Below are 22,785 nucleotides of genomic sequence, written 5' to 3'. Positions count from 1 at the left end.
CATCTTCAGCCCGAGGCTCAGTATCGATGTGGTGGCCCATGCAATACATCAGTAGCTGATATATGCAGCAAGAGATACCAGTTACAACCTCGTAACTAGATATGGGACAATATACGGTTCTCTCTGGATTATGGGAACGACTGGTGATGCTGAACCAGAGAAAATATTTAGCCAAATACCCCAAAATTGACAGGTTCTTAAAAATCAAAAAGAGTGCTAAATATTCTTGAACAAAACCATCAGCCTGTTTATATCCTAATTGAATGGCTTGTTTTCTCCCACCCCCTCAGGTATCTGATGTAGACTAGGATAAGAATAGGAGCAGGAGGCGGCCATTTGGTCCCTCGAGCCTGCTCCGCCATTCAATATCATGGCCTCAAATCTACTTTCCTGCCCGCTCCTGGTAACCCTTGACTTACCTATCGTTCAAAAATCTGCCTATCTCTACCTTAAATATATTCAATGACCCAGCCTCAACAGTTCTCTGGGTCGAGAATGCCAAAGATTCACAAACCTCATCTCCGTTTTAAATGTGCGACCCCTTATTCTGATATTATGCCCCCTAGCTCTAGATTCCTCCACGAGGGGAAACATCCTCTCTGCATCTACCCTGTCCAGCCCCCTCAGAATCTTTTACATTTCAATAAGATCACCTCTCATTCTTCTAAACCCCAATGAGTATAGGCCCAACCGGCTCAACCTTTCTTCATAAGACAAGCTTCTTCATCTCAAGAATCAACCTAGTGAACCTTCGCTGAACTGCCTCTGATGCAAGTATATCCCTCCTTTCTCCAGGTGTGGCCTCACCAATGCCCTGTACAGTTGTACTGCCCTGTCTGGTTATGTAAATGTGGATTCTTTTCTCTCAATCTGGTTCAGTAAAATTACTGAGTCGAATACCTCTTGTGCTTTGAACAAAGCAGTCTTTATTTTACCGGCCGGAAAGACGTATCAGACAGGGGATATACATTCTCGATCGAGCATACACACTCCCTACGGATAAGTGAAGTTACATCGTAAAGCGACAACAGTTATACATTCTCGGCAAAGGATAACAAGATAGGGCTAGAGTGACATCCTAGTTCAACCTATCTCTTTTGGTCCCTCTTTCCCTTTGTCCACTCATAAGCCGACCTAAGTATGGTCTGATTTTAAACAAAGACCTTCTGTTAATGTTTCAGGTTAATAACATGATTTAATAAGACCTTGAGGTTTTTCTGCAAGCTGTGGGTTTTGTTTCAATACGTGTTAGTGTTGTAACATTTCGCAGTCTCGAGTCCGAGATGTCATGGCTATTCCTCCATGAATTCTTTGTTAGCTTATACTGTCCCTATACAATTCCCACGTTCTCAACTTCAATGTCTCTATACATTTTAAACATTCACAGTTATGTGTCAAAAATATTTTCATGAGAAAATATGGTTTTTAACCCCGTTTATACCTTGACAGAAGAAAAACTATTCAGACAAAGAGGTTCCTTATTTGTCACCAGATTAATTTTAATTTGCATATAGCTAATTAAAGCTGCCTCTCTTCCTGGGGGGACAGGCTTTATGAGACTGGTTTTGGGATCCACTTGCAGTACATACTGATTTTCAAAATACAGTCTGCATCCTATATTGCCAGCAAAACTAAATGGAATATACCTCCAAAAAAAGCAACGAGATTAGACATTCTTTTAATATTGAGATAAACGCAATGTGACACATTTTGTTACAGGTGCATCATAACGTGTCTGATCATGTGGATGCCAAGATAAATTCAGCCACTCTGGACAACCTACATCAGTGGGCACTGTTTGGTTAAAACAAGGTCCCAAATTAATGACAAATTTTAAACCTACCTTGGTCCACAGAGACTAATGTTTAGATATAAATTTGAACACCCATGCCTACAATTTAAGGCAAGGGGTGCTGCTCAAGCACCTAGTAACTGCACTGGACCTAGCAAGGGCTCAAATCCGTGCTCGTTAGCTATCAACAACCTGGTTTGTACCTTCCTCTTCCTTAAGTGCAGAGCAAGATAGGCGGGGTACCTTTAGTTCAAGATGAATCAAAGATAACATTCCTGGTGATGGAAGGTGGAGCCAAGTGAAGTGTCTATGACAGACTTGGTAATTCAATCTCCAAGCCAGGCAGATCCACAGTATTCCAGGACACTGTTGACCTACCAGCTGACCTGACTTATTAGAAGCTGAAGGGGTACAGCAGTAACAAAAGGGTTGGATTTTTCCCACTTGGCCCCAGATAACGCTGCTTCCCAAAGCACTAATGGGTAGGGTGGCCCTAGCCAGACAAGAGCAGGAAGCTTACCAGAGTTCTGCTCCGGTAAATCACGCAGTTTTAGCTTCAATTTTAACATTATCCATGTGCACACTGGTGGATCCCAAAAACATAGTTCCACTAAACTGCACACCTCTGCACACAAGATAGGAACATAAGAAATAGGAGCAGTAGGCCATACGACCTCATGAGACTGCTCCGCCATTCAATTATCATGGCTGATCATCGACCTCAACTTTACTTTCCCGCACGATCCCCATTCCATTAATTCCCTTAAGAGTCCAAAAATCTAACAATCTCAGCCTTGAATAGACTTAACGACAGCATCCACAGCCCTGTGGGATAGAGTGTTCCAAAGATTCACAACCGAATGAAGGAATCGCTCATCTCAGTCCTAAATGGCCAACCCCTTATCCTGAAACTAAGCCTCCTAGTTCTAGCCTCTCCAGCCAAGGCAAACAGCTTCTCAGCATCCACCCTGAGATCACCTCTCGTTCTTTTAAACTCCAGAGAGTATAGGCCTATTCTTCTCAATCTCTCCTCAGGACAACCCTCTCATTCCAGGAATCAATCTACTGAGTCTTTGTTTCATTCCCTTTAAGGCAAGTATATCCTTCCTTGAGTAAGGAGACCTAAACTGTACACAGTACTCCAGGTGTGGTCTCACTAAAACCCTATACAATTGCAGCAAGACTTCCTTACTCTTGTACTCCAACCCTCTTGCAATAAAGGCCAATATATGATTTGCCTTCCCAATTGCTTGCCGTACCTGCATGCTAACTTTGTCTTTCATGTACAAGGACACCCAAATCTCTCTGAGCACCAACATTTAATAGTTTTTCACCATTTAAAAAATATTTTTTTCTATTCTTCCTACTTAAGCGAGGTGTGTCCATACTAGGAAAATGTGTGCATTCCCTACTGGGCAAACAAAAACTCTACAGGTGGGTGTAGATTTCTCAGTAGCTTCAATTAGAATCAAATATGGCAATGGGTTTCCAATTGTGTCAGACATCCACTGACCCAAAAAAAGCTACAATGAAATTTTGGGGTCAAGTTCAATGAAAAATTAAACGTGTTCTTGCTAAACAATTAAAAAATAAAGCTTTGATGCTAAATTTTACTTTATGACATATTGTAAGTGTGTCTGGTGTTACATTTTAAGTGTATGAGTAGACTATATTTGTGACTAAAATGAATAAAACAAAAGATTCCTGTAATCTGCTTCCTTCCTGCATGAAGTCAGTTTATCATTCAACTGCTTTATACCATATGGACATTGTGTTTAGTTATTTCTAATCTACCCATGTGCAATAATTGACAGATTTTATTAGGAAAGGGTATCCATGGATATGGAATCAAAGGTGGGTAAATTAATTTGAGGTATAGACGAGCCATGATATAATTGAATAACAGAACAGGCTCAAAGGGCTGAATGGGCTATCCCAGTTCCTAATTTGGAAATTTGGCACATCCCGAATATGCAAAAGATTGGTATATTCGTACTACCTAGTGCCAGTCCCACGTGGCGCCTGGCACTACGATTCTCTGCTTCTCCAGAAGTAAAAGACTTGATTCAAGCTTAAGCTCATCAGAAACTACATCACTAAACCCACTGAAGAGACGAAGAATCAAGTGAGAAACATAAAGTACTCCTCATCCTGGGACTGAAGCAAAATTCCATATGCCATGGTGCCCAGTGTTGGCTCTCTCTTCCTTCCCCATGTTCGTTAGTCAAGCTCCCAATATCAGTACATTAGCTGAAAGTGTCAATTTTTTTTTGGAGGGGAATAAGGAGAACTTAAGGGACTGGAAAAGAAAGTCATCCTTCTATCCAGGAAAAGAAGTCACCAAAAGTCACCGAATTTCACAATTGGGTTAAGTGCCTCTCTCTTTGCACAGAGGGATAAAATTATTTTAATAACTCTAAATGTTAAAGGATTTTCTTTGTAAAACATCAAACATTTAAAAAATTTAAATAGTAAAAATACACATCTTGTCCTCAGTAGTATTGGTTCAGAACATTCAAATGCCAAGAATACCTCAAAATTGCCTGTGACACTAGCTTTCTGTGCATCTATCAGCTTTTTGCTTTCACTTATAAATTAAAAATCTTCCCTTTGCCTATCTGCGGTGCTGAAACTGTAGTGGCAGCAAATAGCGACAACTCACTCAAACATGTACATCAACAGAGTTGGATAGACTGGAATCTTGTTTTCTCAGTATTACTGTGCAAAATTCCACTCCAAATTTCTGCTGCCACTGCACATGTGCAAGTCACAGGATTTCACTGCATATAGCAGAGGACAAACAGCACAAGGATATCTCACTGCTTTGTGGCATTCCCCCGCCAGTAGATCATGAAACATAAATGCATGGACAAAAATAGTCAGCCACACTAATTCTCTTGACTGTTCGTGTACTGCTGAATCTTCCTCTCTTTTCGCCTCTGAGCTTTTTCCAACCCTCCCCAGTTTCACGGTTGTAAATGTCACTCGGGAGGCAATTCAAACAATTCTCCATGACTTGATACAGCCACACTGACATTAGGAACAGTGTGATGTTAATCAGGTCTCCTCAATGTATCTGATGACCTTGTGTTGCTGACTAGCCCAGTGAGCACATGGTCCTCTTGATGGACACTTCCATTCTGATGGCTGCAGTTTGGTAAAGATCTGTCTAACTGATGCCTCAGTGGGGCCAGGAGTGCTATTGAGCAGCATGTCCAAAATAACTTTCTGATTCTTTATGTTGTTTAAGGTTGATTGGAAGCAAGTGTCATTGGCATCACTTGCAAGGCTGCAGTTGTAACGATTAGTTCTCTTTTGGAAAAAGATCAGTGTCAGATTCCTGGGATACTCCAATATAAATTTTTAAAGCCAGCATGCACACAGCCTCTTTTGTGAGGATAGAGTGTCCGCTGTGGCTCAGTGGGTGGCACACTCGATGCCCCGACCTGCCAGGAATCATCTGCGACAGGTCGGGGCCATAAAAGGAGCAGAGGTGTGGAGACCTGGCCCACAGCAAGGCCCCGACCTGCGAGGAGCTATCTGTGGCAGGTCAGGGCCATAATAAGCAGAGGTGCGGAGGCATACCACTACAAGGCACAGCGCACGAGGCGGTTCAGGAGGGCGACGACTTGGAGGAGGGCAACTGGATTGGTCGTCACCAAGATCCAGATTGCTGATTGGAGTGTGAGCAGGTACAGCAGGGAGAGGCAACAAGCAGCAGAGGAGCACAAAGGTCAGGGCGAAGGAGCAGCGAGAGATTGTACAGCAACGTGATCAGTGCCCAGAAAAGGCGCGAGTTCAGGGTCAAGAGGCAAGGACCCAGACCGCACTGTGATGTGTGTGCGCACTAGGTCCATGCAGCAGAGTTGGTCTCCAGTCGCCTTGGTTAATCCTTGCCACTGGAAGACCTAGCTCTGTCAAGCCCGTGTGGTGGCTGGTGTGCAACGGTCACCACACGATAAAAAAATACAAAAACAGGCATCTTCCACTCTTCAACATGTAGTTCGGGATCCAGAATATCAGGTCCTTCATTGAAACACCTGCGAACTCATCCCTTTTTGGTGTGGAAGCAAGTCATTCTCGATACGAGGGACCACATCACACTCGTCTCTGAGTCAGATGGTTGTGGGTTCAAATCCCACTCCAGGGACTTGAGCACACAAACCTAGGCTGCGGGAGTGCTGCACTGTTGGAGGTGCTGTCTTTCGAATGAGAATTTAAACTAAGGTCCCATCTGCCCTCTCAGGTGGACATAAAAGATCCCATAAAAGATCTCATGGCACTATTTCGAAGAGCAGGGGAGTTATCCCCGCTGTCCTGGCCAATATTTATCCATCAATCAACATAACAAAAACAGTTTAACTGGTCATTGTCACATTGCTGTGTGTGTGAGTTGCTGTGCGCAAATTGGCTGTCGTGTTTCTCACATTACAACAGTGACTACACTCCAAAAGTACTTCATTGGCTGTAAAGCACTTTGAGACATCCGGTGGTCATGAAAGGTGCTATATAAATGCAAGTCAGTCTTTCTTTTCTGGGCCAAAATAAAACGAGAGAGCAACTTTTTCATTCCCCAATGGCTAAAATCAATATAAATGTGACTTGACACTTCAATTAAAATTTTAGAATATACAAAATATTTTACAATAAGGAGGTAATAAGGAGGGTCAATGAGGGTAGTGCATTTAATGTGTTGTATATGGATTTTAGCAAGGATTTTTGATAAGGTCCCACATGGTAGACTGGTCACGAAAGTAAAAGCCCATGGGATCCAAGGCAAAGTGGCAAGTTGGATCAAAATTGGCTCAGAGGCAGGAAGCAAAGGATAATGGTTGATGGGTGTTTTTGTGACTGGAAGGCTGTTTCGAGTGGGATTCCAAAGGGCTCAGTTCTAGGTCCCTTGCTTTTTGTGGTATATATCAATGATTTAGACTTGAATATAGGGGGTATGATTAAGAAGTTTGCAGATGATACAAAAATTGGCTATGTGGTTGATAATGAAGAAGAAAGCTGTAGACTGCAGGACTGGTCAGATGGGCAGGATAGTGGCAAATGGAATTCAATCCGGAGAAGTGTGAGGTAATGCATTTGGGGAGGGCTAACAAGGCAAGGGAATACACAATAAATGATAGGACACTGAGAAGTGTAGAGGAACAGAGGAACCTTGGAGTGCATGTCCACAGATCCCTGAAGGTAGCAGAACAGGTAGATAAGGTGGTTAAGGCGGCATATGGGATACGTCTATTAGCCGAGGTATCGAATATAAGAGCAGGGAGGTTATGCTTAAACTGTATAAAACACTAGTTAGGCCACAGCTAGAGTACTGCGTGCAGCTCTAGTCACCACATTACAGGAAAGATGTGATTGCACTGGAGAGGGTGGATGTTGCCTGGACTGGAGAATTTTAGCTAGGAGGAAAGATTGGATAGACTGGGTTTGTTTTCTTTGGGACAAACGAGGCTGAGGGAAGACCTTATTGATGTGTATAAAATTATGATAGACTGGATAGGAAAAACAATTTCCCTGAGGGGTCTCTAGACCAGGGGCATGGATTTAAAGTAATTGGTAGGAGGTCGAGGGGATTTGAGAATTATTTTTCGCCCAGAGGCTGGTGGGGGTCTGGGACTCTCTGCCTGAAAGGGTGGTAGAGGCAGAAACCCTTAACACATTTAAAAAGTACCTGGATATGCACTGGAAGTGTCGTAACCTACAAGGCTACGGACCAAGAGCTGGAAAGTGGGATTAGGCTGGAAAGCTTTTTGTCGGCTGGTGCGGACACGATGGGCCGAATAGCCTCCTTCTGTGCTGCAAATTTCTATGATTCTACAAAATAAACTGAACCAAATAAAAAAAGTAGCAATGTTTTACTTCAGTTAGAAAATGATAAGGATTTTGAATGCACCAGCCCGTCACAACAATTTGAATTTATACAGTGCCTTTAATGTAGTAAAAATGCAGGAGCGTTATAAAAAAAATTGATAATGAGCCAATATAAGGAGATATTAGGACAGATGATCAAAAGCTTGGTCAAAGAAGTAGGTTTTATGGAGCGTCTTAAAGGGGAAGAAAGATTTAGAGAGGCAGAGAGGTTTAGAAAGAGAAGTCCAGAGCTTAGGGCCTAGGCAGCTGAAGGCACGGCCACCGCCAAATATTAAAATCGGGGGTGTGCAAGAGGCCAGAATTGGAGGGGCACAGAGATCTTGGAGGGTTGCAGACAATGTTTCCTATAACTTTTATATTTGGTGCGCTGCCCCTTTAATTTGTGGCCACGCATGTGCGGTATCTTTTCCAGCGGAACAGCTGGTGAGCAGCGGCATATCCGGGCAACATAGGTAATAGGGCTGGTGGAGGTTACAGAGATCGGGACATGGCCACAGAGGAATTTGAAAATAAGGATGAGAATGTTTAACTCGAGGCATTGCCAGAGAAAAAGCCAATGTAGGTCAGCGAGCACAGGAGTGATAGATGAATGGGATTTGGTGTGAATGAGGATACAGGCAGCAGAGTTTTTGGTGAGCTCAAGTTTATGGAGAAAGATGGGAGACCAGCCAAGAGAGCATTGGAATAGTCAAGTCTAGATACCCAAATATACCACAACATCTAATGCAACATTGTGCTCAAGGCTTCCTTCCTAAATCATATAAATATGCCTTTCTATAAGCTCTTTAATATGGCACCACGAGAGCCCAGAGACATCAATGCCTTCCATATTTCAGCATTACATTATAAAGTTCATTGTCCTCGCCAACATGCTTTGAAAATGACATCACTGGAGAATTACTGAACACCGCATCCAGCACAGAGCTCCAAAAGCAGAGTGGATTGATCCTGAGCTTGGCACAGAGAGCCAAGTTTTAACAGGTGCACACACCTAGAACAAATGGCAGATCTCTCTCTCATTGGCAGAAATGTGAATCAAAACTCAGTACACAAGATACAAGTGCAATTAAATGGCAAGTAAACTGCCTTTTTATACTAAGGTCTGGACAGGCTAGAGATTGATTTAACATCACATTGCTCCTCTCATTGCCCGTTTGTATATCATCACATCCCCGACAAAAGGAAGTACAGTAGTTTTGACTTTGACTGTTTACATAACACTAGATGTGCAAAGCACCCAGCGCACATATTCAGCTCCATTTGTATTCAACACTTGCCCGATCACCAGGTACTACAGACCTACAGTATGAAAGTTAGCATTTGGAGACTTTCTGCACAAAAAGGTTACTGATCATTTCACTGTGATAAACAAAAAGCAACATACTGCAAATGATTTAAACCAAACAGAAAATTCTGCAAAAAAAGGTCAATTAGCATCTGTGGAAAGAACCAGCACATTAACGTTTGGGTACAGATACATCAGAACTGAAGAAATAGAAAATGAACGAGATTTTAAATAGAACCAGAACAAAGGGCAGGGGGAGCAACAAGAGGGAGACGGTTAGATGGCCGAGATGATTTTTTACAATCAGATGAAGAAACATTAGAAGTCCGAAAAGAAACAAGCCTGAATAGGCAAAGCAGTGGGAAGAAAGTCAGGTTTGAAGCTGAAGCTGTCAAACACCAAGGGAATGGACCCTCCCCCCGTACCCCACCCACACAGAGTGTGTTCTCACTCGGGGTCTCTAGTCCAAATATCAATCCGTGCACCCCACACGCTCCGCGGCGTCAAAATCCCATCAGGTTTATTGTAATCACTGTTTTGGGGGTTACAGTGTATTTCCAAGTTGGTGGAGCCTCTTACAAAGCAGGCAGGAATCAAGGAGTCACTCCAGCAGGGCGTTGAAAAATATACAGTTGTTATCATTTGAACGCATCCAAAACCAAACAAAACAACTTGTATTTATATAGCACCTTAATGTAGTGAAATGTCCCAAGGCGTATTATGCGATATAAAATTGACACCGAGCCGCAAAAATAGAAATTAGCACAGGTGATTAAATTGGTCACAGAGGTATGTTTTAAGGAGCGTCTTGAAGGAGGAAAGAGAGGTAGAGAGGCGGAGAGGTTTAGGTAGGGAGTTAAAGAGCTTGGGGCCGAGGCAACAGAAGGCACGGCCACCGATGGTTGAGCAATTATAATCAGGGACACTCAAGAGGGCAGGATTAGAGGAGCGCAGATATCTCTGGAAGTTGTGGGGCTGGAGGCAATTACAGAGATAGGTAGGGGCAAGGCCGTGGAGGGATTTGAAAATGAGGATGAGAATTTTGAAATCGATGTGTTGCTTAACCGGAAGCCAATGTCGGTCAGCGAGCACAGGGGTGATGGGTAAGCGGGACTTGGTGTGAGTTAGGACACGGGCAGCCGAGTTTTGGATCACCTCTAAAAAACCACAAAGCTTGTTAATTATTGGCCAAAAGCCAATCCAAAATAAAAGTATAAAATCCTTAAGCTGACTGGCACAGCCAGGAAAGAACACAGTTGAGAGGGTTGGGTGAGTTCATAGTGCTTCTGGTGTATGAAGTGATACGCCTTGGTGAACATTTAATTACATCTGTAATCACGACACAGATTCTCTCTGGTTTTACTACCTGATGAGGAAGAACAATGTGTCCAGGCTAAATTAACCCATCACATAGAGAAAAGAAAATTTGATTAAACAATCGCTACTAATAACCAAGATTTAGAAGTTAGCCAGGCTGTGTTTATATTACAGAACCTCCTCTTAGGCATTCAGTTTGAATCCAGTGATTTGTGACAATTTTATAGCCATCAGATATTCTCCAAAGCTCAGGAAGGTCCATTGGTGGGCAATGATCAGGTAACAACATTGCTCGCTTGCACAGGTAGGGCTCTCAGTACCCAGTCTGCCCACAGGCACAAATGCAATTGGCAGCTGTAACTGCTGGTGGCAATTTTAAGCTGCTCCTGTTGCACCAATGACTTCATAAGCAGTTGTGGAAAAACATCCCATAAGGTGATCTTTGCGGCCCCAGAGGGAGCAGCAATATCTCGTTTACCTTACAGCTAAAGTTGGGGCTGGTTAGACACGTGTAAAAGAGCTGATGTAATCGCCAACATTGAAATTCAAGCACCTTGGGTTAATGACATAGAAGCAGAACAAAAACATTCACTGTCAGGATGTTTGATCAATGATCTTTGAGCTCTAAACTATCTCCTTGGTTAAACTGCTCCAATAACTAAGTAAAGTCTTTCTTGCATCCATCTGAACCTGTCCATTTCAGTTTATAATTATCTCCTCTTGTTCTGCTATTCTGTACCAAATCAAGCATCTGCTGATCCTCTAAATCCCAAGCAATATTAATTTGATTACCTCAATCATATTCCCCCAGCCTTGTCCTCTACATCAAAAAAGTGTTTTCATACATTTTATTTAGTCATTCCAGTAGCTCATCTCTGGACAATTTTCCAGCGTAGCTACCTCCTTCCTGTAGTGAGGGTTTAAGAACTGCACACATTATTAAGGGAATCAAGGGATATGGGGGCTAGTGAAGGAAAGTGGAGTTGAGATAGAAGATCAGCCATGATCTTATTGAATGGCGGAGCAGGCTTGAGGGGCCAAATGGCCTAATCCTGCTCCTAATTCTTATGTTCTTATACTCCAGGTTGATCTGACCAGCACTCTACATTGTTACAATAACCCTCTTCGATCTGCACTATGTTTCTCTTTTAAGACATCCCAACACCCAATTGCTTTCTTGCCAGAGGCTGGACAACTGGATGAGATGCTGAGGGATCGATCTGATGATTTTTGATGAATTTACGGATTATTAAGGTTTTCCCATTAATCCTGCAAAATCTCTGCTTATTATGCATCCCTACATGTGTACTACAACACTTGTTTAAACTGCATCTGTCAAATGTCTGCCCACCATTCCCTGTTGTTATATTTCACCATATTAATCACCACTGCTATTTAGGTGTTGTCCATAAACTTTGTGATCAACTTACTGACGCTCCTCCTGATTATTTCTGATGTTGAGAAGTACCAGTCCCAACACAATGGGCCCAAATTTCCCTAAACTCGTTTTCCAACATTCTCACTCAAGCTGTGCAGCTTTTGCCCGCCGAAAAAAAGACCTCATTACTTTGGCCGCTCCCCAGCCTCTCCTCCGTCATGGCGCAGCGTGGCCCAATGGATTGTGGGCGGAACCAGGTCCCGGCGCTGAACACAGTGCCGTGACCTCTGCAAATGCGCGCAGCAGACTCTAGCGCGCATGTGCAGTAGCTCCTGGCAGGCCGTTTCTGCAAACGCGTGCTGCAGGCTGTGTGGGAGGGGCAAAAGCATTCCGTCCCTAGCCCTGGCCAAATGGGCTCCCTCATTGGCGGCCCGCTGCATTCCCTAAGGTAGGACTTCTATTTTTTATTTGTTATTTACTGATTGATTTTGGTGCTTTAGGTGCAGGGTTCCTTCTATTTTTTTGTGTGTTATTTATTGATTGCTTATTAATTTGGTCTTGGTGCTTTAGGGGCAGGGTTCCTTCTATTTTATTTGTTAATTAATTGCTTATTACTTTTTGTGCTTTGTTTGGTGCTTGGTGATGCTTTAAATGTAGTTACTTGCGCCAATTCCTTAACTACAAGTAAGGTATTTCTGTGCGGACAAAAGTGGACACATACGCTGCCCTAAGTTAGTTTAGTACAACTTTTTTTCTGGTCAAATTGGCATAAATGGTATAAGTGGCTGGGAACACCCCCTTTTGAAAAAAAAACTGACCCAACAAAAAAACCTAACTAATTCACTTACATGGGCACAAATTAAATGGCCATATTTGCAACTAAAAAGATAGACCAGAAAAATCAAGTTACACCAAAAAAAACGGTGCAACGCATGGGGAAATTTGGGCCCCAAGTCCTGTGGGATCCCACTTCTAACACCCCTCCACCAAGAATACCCATTTACACAGGTCAGTTTCTTCTCAAACTGTTGTCGCAGTCATTTCTTCTATTCGGTCCTTCCAGCAATGATATTAGCATTAATGTTTACACAAAAATATAGAAAATTCTATTTTAATAGCTTGCGGAGGGAAGATGAGAAATATTACAATTGATATTTGGCGTGCATTTTTCTTTACAATATAAAAAGGGCAGATTGGGGCAATAGCTCCAACATCAGCAAGTCATAATTTGAAGTAAAAACCACTACTCTTATCAGAACTAAAAATAGACATACCGCCCCTTGCACACACGGGTGTGCATACACTGGATCATCTGCAAGAAGCTTGCACAAACTGTTTTCTGCACGTGGGAGGATGTATACTACAAGCAGATACTGTGCATTTTCAAGCATGGGTTAGCCCAAATTCTATTCACTAAAACAAAAGCAACATAATAGTGAAACGGCACAGGCCTCTATCCCAGTACTGTGTTCTGAAGGGCAATTGGCGGAGGAATCTGTGACCTTGGTACTGGCCTGTTTCTTCCCCTTCCACAGCCAGCGGACCTTTATGCTATTTTGACAGTAGCTCCCATTTTAATTTCAGAACCAGCTACAAAGTTTCAATCCAGCTTGCTGTCTCTTCCTTGGGTTACCTGCCACAGCTTTAGCTAGTCACATGTTGTTTCCCTAATGTCTTCAATTTTTTTAATGCTTCTTTCTAATATCATTTAACAAGCTTCTTTTTTTTCTTTCAAGTAGGTTGAAGGTCATTCCACTCCTATACTTTTAACTCCCTCTTCCCCATTCCTTTCTATTAAAATGCTTGTCCCGTTTCATTCGCAGTTTTTGATGAAGGGCTTCATGTGCGACTTTAACCTGTCTGGTCTCCCTATACTGCTTCGTATGGCTGATGCAGAGCAACAACTATAATTTTACATTTGGGTGGTTAAGCCAGATAATTGCATCAGGAGTAGCAGGGTGTATTGCCGTGATGCCTCCTTTGTATTTGTAAATCGGGTTGTGAATTGAGTAGTTACCTGTGTTCTGGGTGACCATAGTCGCACACTGGAGAGTTTTTAATTCTCCATTTGTGCATCAAGCATCTGCATCTGTCATGGTTTGTGCGCATGCGGTTTAGGGTTTCCCATAAGCTTTGCGAAAGATCAAAGCCAGGGATCTTCCACGTCTGGTCTTCCATGAGGTATTTCTTTGTGGCTACTTGTGAACTCCATTCGGCTTTCCATCAGGGTTGAAGTCGCATTGTCTAAGGTTACAAAAGGGCTTGCGCGACTTCAAGCGCTGGTGAAGGATGTTGTTCAGATCCTGGTGGATGGGGAGACCCTGGACAACATGGTCCACTTTCCATATCTCGGGAGCCTATTATCAGCAAGGGCAGACATAGACGACGAGATTCAACATCGCCTCCAGAGCGCCAGCGCAGCCTTCAGCCGGCTGAAGAAAAAAAGCGTTCGAAGATCAGGCCCTCAAATCTGCCACCAAGCTCATGGTCTCTACAGGGCTGTAGTGATGCCCACCCTCCTGTATGGCTCAGAGACATGGACCATATACAGGAGACACCTCAAATCGCTGGAGAAATACCACCAACGATGTCTCCGCAAGATCCTGCAAACCCCTGGGAGGACAGATGCACCAACGTTAGCGTCCTCGATCAGGCCAACATCCCCAGCATCGAAGCACTGACCACACTCGACCAGCTCCGCTGGACGGGCAACATTGTTCACATGCCTGACATAAGACTCCCAAAGCAAGTACTCTACTCTGAACTCCTACACGGCAAGCAAGCCCAAGGTGGGCAGAGGAAATGTTTCAAGGACACCCTCAAAGCCTTCTTGATAAAATGCAACATCCCCACCAACACCTGGGAGTCCCTGGCCAAAGACCGCTCTAATTGGAGGAAGTGCATCTGGGAGGGTACAGAGCACCTCGAGTCTCGGCACCGAGAGCATGCAGAAACCAAGCGCAAGCAGCGGAAAGAGCGTGCTCGTCCCACCCACCCGTTCCTTCAATGACTGTGACAGAGACTAATTCCCGTATTGGATTGTTCAGTCCCAAGAACTCACTTTTTGAGTGGAAACAAGTCTTCCTCGATTTCGAGGGACTACCTATGATGGATGGGGAGACATTTGTTTTCCACAATTCGTTAGACTTCCCGGAGGGTTGTAGCATCGCGGCAAATGGATGGGGGAACGAAGTGCAACAGCGCAGCCAGAGTGTTGGGTCGACTTGAGGGTTCCAGTTGCAATGTTCAGTTGGACATCAACAAGTCAAATGCGGCTATTTCTGGTCTATACTTGTAGATGCTGACTGCATTTTGTTTGGGTTTCAGATTTGCAGTTTTTTTATCTGCCCTGTTCACATGCTTTGTTGATCCAGTCGCAGTGTATTTGCAGCAGTAAATCCTGTTCAGCAGAGATACTGAGATGACAGCTGGAAGATTTTCAAAAAGTTTTTGTAGTTGTATCATTAGCTAATTTTCAGCTCCTCACTATTGATAGCTAATTTTGACTGTCAATTTCTCATTGAAAAGTTTAAAATTGCTGATCAACAGTTTTCAGTATCACTCGCTACACGTTTATTACATTACATGACTGTTCGGTTACGATTTGTCAGATTTAAAAAAAATAAATACTCAATTTCAGCCAATCAAGTATACCATGACAAGCATTTCCATGAGTCGCAGTATGACACAGGATAAATGTGTGCTAGACAATGAATACACACAACTTGAGGATTGATTGACAGAAAACAGTAGGAATGAACAGGTCATTTTTGGGATGGCAGGATCTGGATAGTGGAGTGCCACAAGGATCGGTGCTTGGGCCTCAGCTATTTACAATCTATATCAATGACTGAGATGAGGGAACTGAGTGTAATGTCTCCAAATACGCTGACGATACAAAGCTAGGAGGGAAAGTAAGCTATGAGGAGGAGATAAAGAGACTGCAAAGGTATATAGACTGATTAAGTGATTGGGCAAGAAGATGGCAGATGGAATATGTGAAATTATCCACATTGGAAGGAAGAATGGAAAAGCAGAATGTTTTTTAAATGGCGAGACTAGTAAATAGGATTTGGCAGTCCTTGTACACGAATCACAGGAAGTTAACTTAACATGCAGATACTACAAGAAATTAGGAAGGCAAATTATATTGCAAGAGGGTTGGAGAATTGTACAGGCCTTTGATCGCACCTGGAGTACTGTGTACAGTTTTGGTCTCCATACCAAAAGAAAGGATATATTTGCCTTAGAAGGGGTACACCAAAGGTTTGCTAGATTGATTCCTGGGATGAGAGGGCTGTCCTGAGGAAAGACGAGAATGGGCCTATATTCTGTGGAGTTTAGGTGATCTCATTGAAACTTATAAAATTCTTAGAGGGCCTGACGGGGTAGATGCTGAGAGGATGTTTGCCTTGTCTGGGGTGTCGAGAACAAGGGGATCAGTCTCAGCATAAGGGGTCGGTCATTTAGAACGGAGATGAGGTGAAATTTCATCCTCAGGAGTGTTGTGAAACTTTAGAATTTTCTACCCGAGAAGGCTGTGGATGCTTAGTTGATGGGCATATTCAAGACTGAGATCAATAGATTTTTGGGTATTAAGGGAATCAAGGGATTATGGGAAGGTCGGCAAAGTGGAGTTGGTGTAGAAGTTCAACCATGATCTTATTGAATGGTAGAGCAGGTTCGAGGGGCCATATGGCCTGCTCCTGTTCTTATTTCTTATGTTCTTAAAGCCAGTCACAACGTTCCTCAATTGGGAACTACCAAACTGATAATCTGTTCATTGGGAGCAGTCTCACATTTCTACACATTTTCAGCACCGATAGGAGAAAATGCCACCACCTCAAAAGAAAATACTTTTCTACCTTCGAATCTGGAGTTTACATATGCTTCAACTTATATAATCAGCCATGGTCTCAGTTTTCCTCATGTGGGTCAGAATTGATCCACTCGCCCTAGTAAAACACAGTTCATGGAGAACCAGGTCATTACCAACCCCGAGGCTCTCATCATCACCCTTCACGTCCCTCAGTAAACCACAGCAATTCTAAGTTGCTACCCTTGCCTCACATCTCATAGGTGCAGCAGCCTAACATTCCAATCCTTCAGCAGCCATATTTGTCAGAGATATTGTTAGCATTATTGTGAAGGAGAGGGAAGCGAACACATGGTCAACCTTATTTCACATTAACTACATCCACTACTATGGCAAACAGTAAGGTCAAAATTAAATACAATTAAAAAGGATCAGAGTAAGGAGAATATATGGAATAAAAATGTGACGGGGGGGTGGGGAAGATAATAGATCAGTGAAAGCAATGCACTGTGCTATCACCAATTTGATTTTAATCAGTTATTTATGCTGTTAAATGATGGAAGATATCGGACCAGGGCATTGCCAGTTACATGATCTGTATCAGAACACTCTCCCGGCCTGATATCAGAGGCAGTGTTTGCAGCTACTGCTTTTACTAATGCCTTACAAGGAACTGTTGCATTCAAGTGCTCTTCAGCCAATGGAATGCAAGTAGCGAGCAGCTGCTTGACTGCCCTGTCAGTACAGCAAATACACACAGTTCAGAACATCAGGAGCCCAGTTCAACTCAGTTGTTTGACTCATTTAATAGAACCAACTTGCTTTTCATGCCCCCAGAACGCCCCAAAGCACTTCACAGTCACTGAAATAAGAGCTATGAAAGTTGTTTTCAATATTTCAGAAAGTCATTGAAGTGAAATACATTTATTAGCTCTGGTCAAAATTAAAAGATTAAAGGTGTCACGAACAGGCAAAGTACTCCCATCTTATTCAGGGCAATGTCAACAATCCTTGACCTTTGTCGCTCAAAGCTATTCAAATTTTCTGTTAAGATTACAACTAAATGCAATATACTATATGTAAGGCGCCTAGCAACTCAACACTAAAATAGGAACAGGCTGACAGAACAAATTGGTGCCAGAACACAGAGTTAGGATGTGGGGCTTGAGTCCATCATTTCAATGTGCTGCATTGATTTGGAGGGTAGGGACTTCCAGGCAGGGAGAGAAGAAAGCATGGAAACTGACTAGGTTACAAATAAAGTTAACTGAAACAAATCTCTCACTGCGTGAAAAGACATTAAGTGGTCTTCAAGCTCTGGGTACCCTAACTTCTGAAAGACAGCATCACCGTCAACTTAAAACAGTACCATCACTGCAGAAATGTACAGAAATGGAGATAACATGCTAGTAAGTCAAATACAGAATAAAAACAGAAAATGCTGGAAATCTCAGCTCAGGCAGCATCTGTGGAGAGAAAGCAGAGTTAACGTTTTGGGTCGATGCCCTTCGTCAGAACTGGAATGTGTTCGGAAAGAACAGATTAACAAGCACTGAAAGGGGGAGGGGAAGAACAAAAGGGAAGATAGGTTGGAAGACAGGAGATATTAGAGACAAAAGGGATGATAGCCCAATTTCATATAATGCCAGGAGTTAGAAAAACATTCATGTAAATGGTGGGATAATGACCAACTGCTATTGGAGACAAGGAGAAAAAGAAACAGGCTCTGAGGGGGATGGGGAGGGGGGCGGGGGGGGAAAGGGAGCCAAAAATTGGGAGCGGTTACGCTCTAAAATTTTTGAACTCGATGTTGAGTCCAGAAGACTGTAAAGTGCCTAAATGAAAGATGAGGTGCTGTTCCTCGAGCTTGCGGTGAGAGCTTCGTTGGAACAGTGTAGGAAACCGAGAACGGAGAGGTCAGAATGGGAATGGAGTGGAGAATTGAAGTGACAGGTGACCGGAAGTTCAGGGTCACGTTTGCAGACTGAACGGAGGTGCTCTGCAAAGTGGGTCACCCAATCTGCGCTTGATCTCCCCAATGTCGGCGATCACATTCTGAGCAGTGAATACAGTATACTATAATTGAAAGTAGTACAAAAGTAAATCGCTGTCGCTGGAAGGAGTATTTGCGGCCCTGGATAGTGGGAAGAGAGGAGGTAAAAGGGCAGGTGTTGCATCTCCTGCGTTTGCACAGAAAGGTGCCATGGAAAGGGGAGGGCTGCTGGGGGTGACTGCGGAATGGACGAGGTTGTCACAGAGGGAGGGGGAGATGTGATTGGTGGTGGAATCATGCTGGAGGTGGCAGACATGGCGGAGGATGCTCCGTTGAACGTGGGGGCTGGTGGGGTGAAAGGTGAGGACAAGGGGAACCCTGTCATGGTTCGGAGAGGGAGGGGAAGGGGCAAGAGCAGAGGTGCGGGAAATAAAACGGACACGGTCGAGGGCCATGTTAACCATGGCGGAGGGAAATCCTCTATTGAGGAAAAAGGAAGTCATGTCAGAGGCACAAGTGTGAAAGGTGGCGTCGTCAGAGCAGATGCGACGGAGACGGAGAAACTGGGATCGAAGAGAGTCCTTACAGGATGTGGAGTGGGAGGAAGTGTAGTCCAGGTAGCTGTGGGCTCCGTTGGGCGGACCACGTCGTCCGCATGCCCGACACGAGACTCCCAAAGCAAGCGCTCTACTCGGAACTCCTACATAGCAAGCGATCCCCAGGTGGGCAGAGGAAATGTTTCAAGGACACCCTCAAAGCCTCCTTGATAAAGTGCAACATCCCAACCGGCACCTGGGAATCCCTGGCCCAAGACCGCCCTAAGTGGAGGAAGAGCACCCGAGAGGGCACTGAGCACCTAGAGTCTAGTCACCGAGAGCATGCAGAAACCAAACGCAGACAACGGAAGGAGCGTGCGGAAAATCAGACTATCCACCCACCCCTTCCTTCAACCACTGTCTGCCCCATCTGTGACAGAGACTGTAATTCCTGTACTAGATATACAGTCACCTGAGAACTCTTTTTTTTTTAAATAGAGTGGAAGCAAGTTTTCCTCGATTTTGAGGGACTGCCTATGATGATGAGTGGATATTGGTCGAAAACCTATCCCCAGAGATGGAGACGGAGAAGTCGAGGAAGGGAAGAGTTGGAGATGGACCACGTGAAGGTGAGGGAAGAGTGGAAATTGGATGCAAAGTGAATGAAATTTTCAAGTTCAGGGCGAGAGCAGGAAACAGCACCGATAAAGTCATCAAGGTACCGGAAAAAGAGGTGAGGGAGAGGACTGAAACAAAGAATGTTCCACATATCTCACAAAAAGGCAGGTATAGCTAGGACCCATGCGGGTTCCCATAGCAACACCTTTAATTTGGAGGAAGTGAGTGGAGTTAAAGGAGAAGTGTTGGGGAAATTGATGGGATTGAAGGCCGATAAATCCCCAGGGCCTGATGGACTGCATCCCAGAGTACTTAAGGAGGTGGCCTTGGAAATAGTGGATGCGTTGACAGTCATTTTCCAACACTCCATTGACTCTGGATCAGTTCCTATGGAGTGGAGGGTAGCCAATGTAACCCCACTTTTTAAAAAAGGAGGGAGAGAGAAAACAGGGAATTATAGACCGGTCAGCCTGACATCGGTAGTGGGTAAAATGATGGAATCAATTATTAAGGATGTCATAGCAGTGCATTTGGAAAGAGGTGACATGATAGGTCCAAGTCAGCATGGATTTGTGAAAGGGAAATCATGCTTGACAAATCTTCTGGAATTTTTTGAGGATGTTTCCAGTAGAGTGGATAAGGGAGAACCAGTTGATGTGGTATATTTGGACTTTCAGAAGGCGTTCGACAAGGTCCCACACAAGAGATTGATGTGCAAAGTTAGAGCACATGGGATTGGGGGTAGTGTACTGACATGGATTGAGAACTGGTTGTCAGACAGGAAGCAAAGAGTAGGAGTAAATGGGTACTTTTCAGAATGGCAGGCAGTGACTAGTGGGGTACCGCAAGGTTCTGTGCTGGGGCCCCAGCTGTTTACACTGTACATTAATGATTTAGATGAGGGGATTAAATGTAGTATCTCCAAATTTGCGGATGACACTAAGTTGGGTGGCAGTGTGAGCTGCGAGGAGGATGCTGTGAGGCTGCAGAGCGACTTGGATAGGTTAGGTGAGTGGGCAAATGCATGGCAGATGAAGTATAATGTGGATAAATGTGAGGTTATCCACTTTGGTGGTAAAAACAGAGAGACAGACTATTATCTGAATGGTGACAGATTAGGAAAAGGGGAGGTGCAAAGAGACCTGGGTGTCATGGTACATCAGTCATTGAAGGTTGGCATGCAGGTGCAGCAGGCGGTTAAGAAAGCAAATGGCATGTTGGCCTTCATAGCAAGGGGATTTGAGTACAGGGGCAGGGAGGTGTTGCTACAGTTGTACAGGGCATTGGTGAGGCCACACCTGGAGTATTGTGTACAGTTTTGGTCTCCTAACCTGAGGAAGGACATTCTTGCTATTGAGGGAGTGCAGCGAAGGTTCACCAGACTGATTCCCGGGATGGCGGGACTGACCTATCAAGAAAGACTGGATCAACTGGGCTTGTATTCACTGGAGTTCAGAAGAATGAGAGGGGACCTCATAGAAACATATAAAATTCTGACGGGGTTAGACAGGTTAGATGCAGGAAGAATGTTCCCAATGTTGGGGAAGTCCAGAACCAGGGGTCACAGTCTAAGGATAAGGGGTAAGCCATTTAGGACTGAGATGCGGAGGAACTTCTTCACCCAGAGAGTGGTGAACCTGTGGAATTCTCTACCACAGAAAGTTGTTGAGGCCAATTCACTAAATATATTCAAAAAGGAGTTAGATGAGGTCCTTACTGCTAGGGGGATCAAGGGGTATGGCGAGAAAGCAGGAATGGGGTACTGAAGTTGAATGTTCAGCCATGAACTCATTGAATGGCGGTGCAGGCTAGAAGGGCCGAATGGCCTACTCTGCACCTATTTTCTATGTTTCTATGTTTCTAAGTTGTTCAATGTGAGAACAAGTTCAGCCAGGCGGAGGAGGGTGGTGGTAGATAGGGACTGGTTTGGCCTCTGCTCAAGGAAGAAGCGGAGCGCCCTCAGGCCATCCTGGTGGGGGATGGAAGTGTAGAGGGATTGGACGTCCAGTGAAAAGGAAACGGTTGGGGCCGGGAAACTGGAAACTGTTAGTGACGGAGGGCGTCGGAGGAGTCGCGTATGTAGATGGGAAGACTGTGGACAATGGGAGAAAAAAAAAGTCGAGACAGGAAGAAATAAGTTCTGTGGGGCAAGAACAGGCTGAAACGATAGGTCTACCGGGGCAATCCTGTTTGTGGATCTTGGGAAGAAGGTAGAAGCGGGCTGTGTGGGGTTGGGGAACTATGAGGTTGGTGGCTGTGGAGGGAAGATCTCCAGAGATGAGATGAGGTCAGTGACGGTCTGGGAAATGATGGTTTGATGTTCAGTAATGGGGTCGTGGTCCAGGGGGAGGTAGGAGGAGGTATCAGAGAGTTGGCGATCAGCCTCTGCAAGGTAGAGGTCGGTACGCCAAACAGTGCCATCCTTATCAATAGGTTCGATGACAAGGTTGGGGTTGGATCTGAGCGAGCGGAGTGCTACTAGTTCAGAGGGAGGTCTCTCTAATCTCTCCCGTCTTCCAACCTATCACAGACCTTCCCTTTTGTTCTTTCTTCCCCTCCCCCTTTCAGTGCTTAAGAATCTGTTTTTTCCGAACACTCTCCAGTTCTGACGAAGTGTCATCGACCCAAAACGTTAACTCTGTTTTCTCTCCACAGATGCTGTCTGACCTGCTGAGATTTCAGCATCCGCAGTATTTTGCTTTTGTAACAGAATTGCAGAACTCAGATAGACTGATCACGATCTGATATCGTGGATCCACAGGGTTCCAGGACTGCAGCTTGAAAATCTATTATGCAAGAAAAAAATAATCTTAAGCACAGTAATGAATTAAAGCCTTCACCAAACATATTGTTTGGAAAAAAGTCAACAAAAAAAGACAATAAATGTTTTTATTTGAGCAGAAATGCTATAGCTTGAAGTGTCGTGGCATGTTTTTCTAATTTAAAGACGATTAAATATAAATGCAAGTTGTTGTTCTAAATATTCCTCATTGCAATGTCAGTAACTAGCAAAAGTACCTCATTCTAACAAAAGGTTAACCTGTTGCTTTCAAAAATTGAGCAACTTGCTGTGTATTGCTAGCATTTGCATTACTGTGCAGTCCCAAATGTGGAAGTAATAATGCCCATCAACACCTCGTGTTTAATGCGAAGTTTATTACACATTAAAA

At 44.0% G+C, this 22,785-nt stretch overlaps 2 long non-coding RNA genes across 2 annotated transcripts in view; one reads left to right on the top strand and one right to left on the bottom strand.

Moving 5' to 3' along the window:
• LOC139256802 (uncharacterized) overlaps positions 1-11,927 on the bottom strand; it is a 57,580-nt gene extending 45,653 nt beyond the window's left edge. Inside the window, exon 1 of the long non-coding RNA XR_011592199.1 lies at positions 11,705-11,927. This is a non-coding gene — a long non-coding RNA (uncharacterized lncRNA). The remainder of the gene's footprint in view (positions 1-11,704) is intronic.
• A 77-nt stretch (positions 11,928-12,004) lies between these two features.
• Positions 12,005-22,526, top strand: LOC139256803 (uncharacterized). Its single transcript, XR_011592200.1, has 3 exons — positions 12,005-12,100; positions 19,496-19,626; positions 22,271-22,526. It is a non-coding gene; the product is annotated as an uncharacterized lncRNA (long non-coding RNA).
• The last annotated feature ends 259 nt before the right edge of the window (positions 22,527-22,785 follow it).

The sequence above is a fragment of the Pristiophorus japonicus genome, unplaced genomic scaffold, assembly GCF_044704955.1.
Source record: "Pristiophorus japonicus isolate sPriJap1 unplaced genomic scaffold, sPriJap1.hap1 HAP1_SCAFFOLD_774, whole genome shotgun sequence".
NCBI classification, from domain to species: Eukaryota; Metazoa; Chordata; class Chondrichthyes; family Pristiophoridae; genus Pristiophorus; species Pristiophorus japonicus.
Note: the sequence above shows the minus strand (reverse complement) of the source record. Positions and strands in the feature narration are given on the sequence as shown.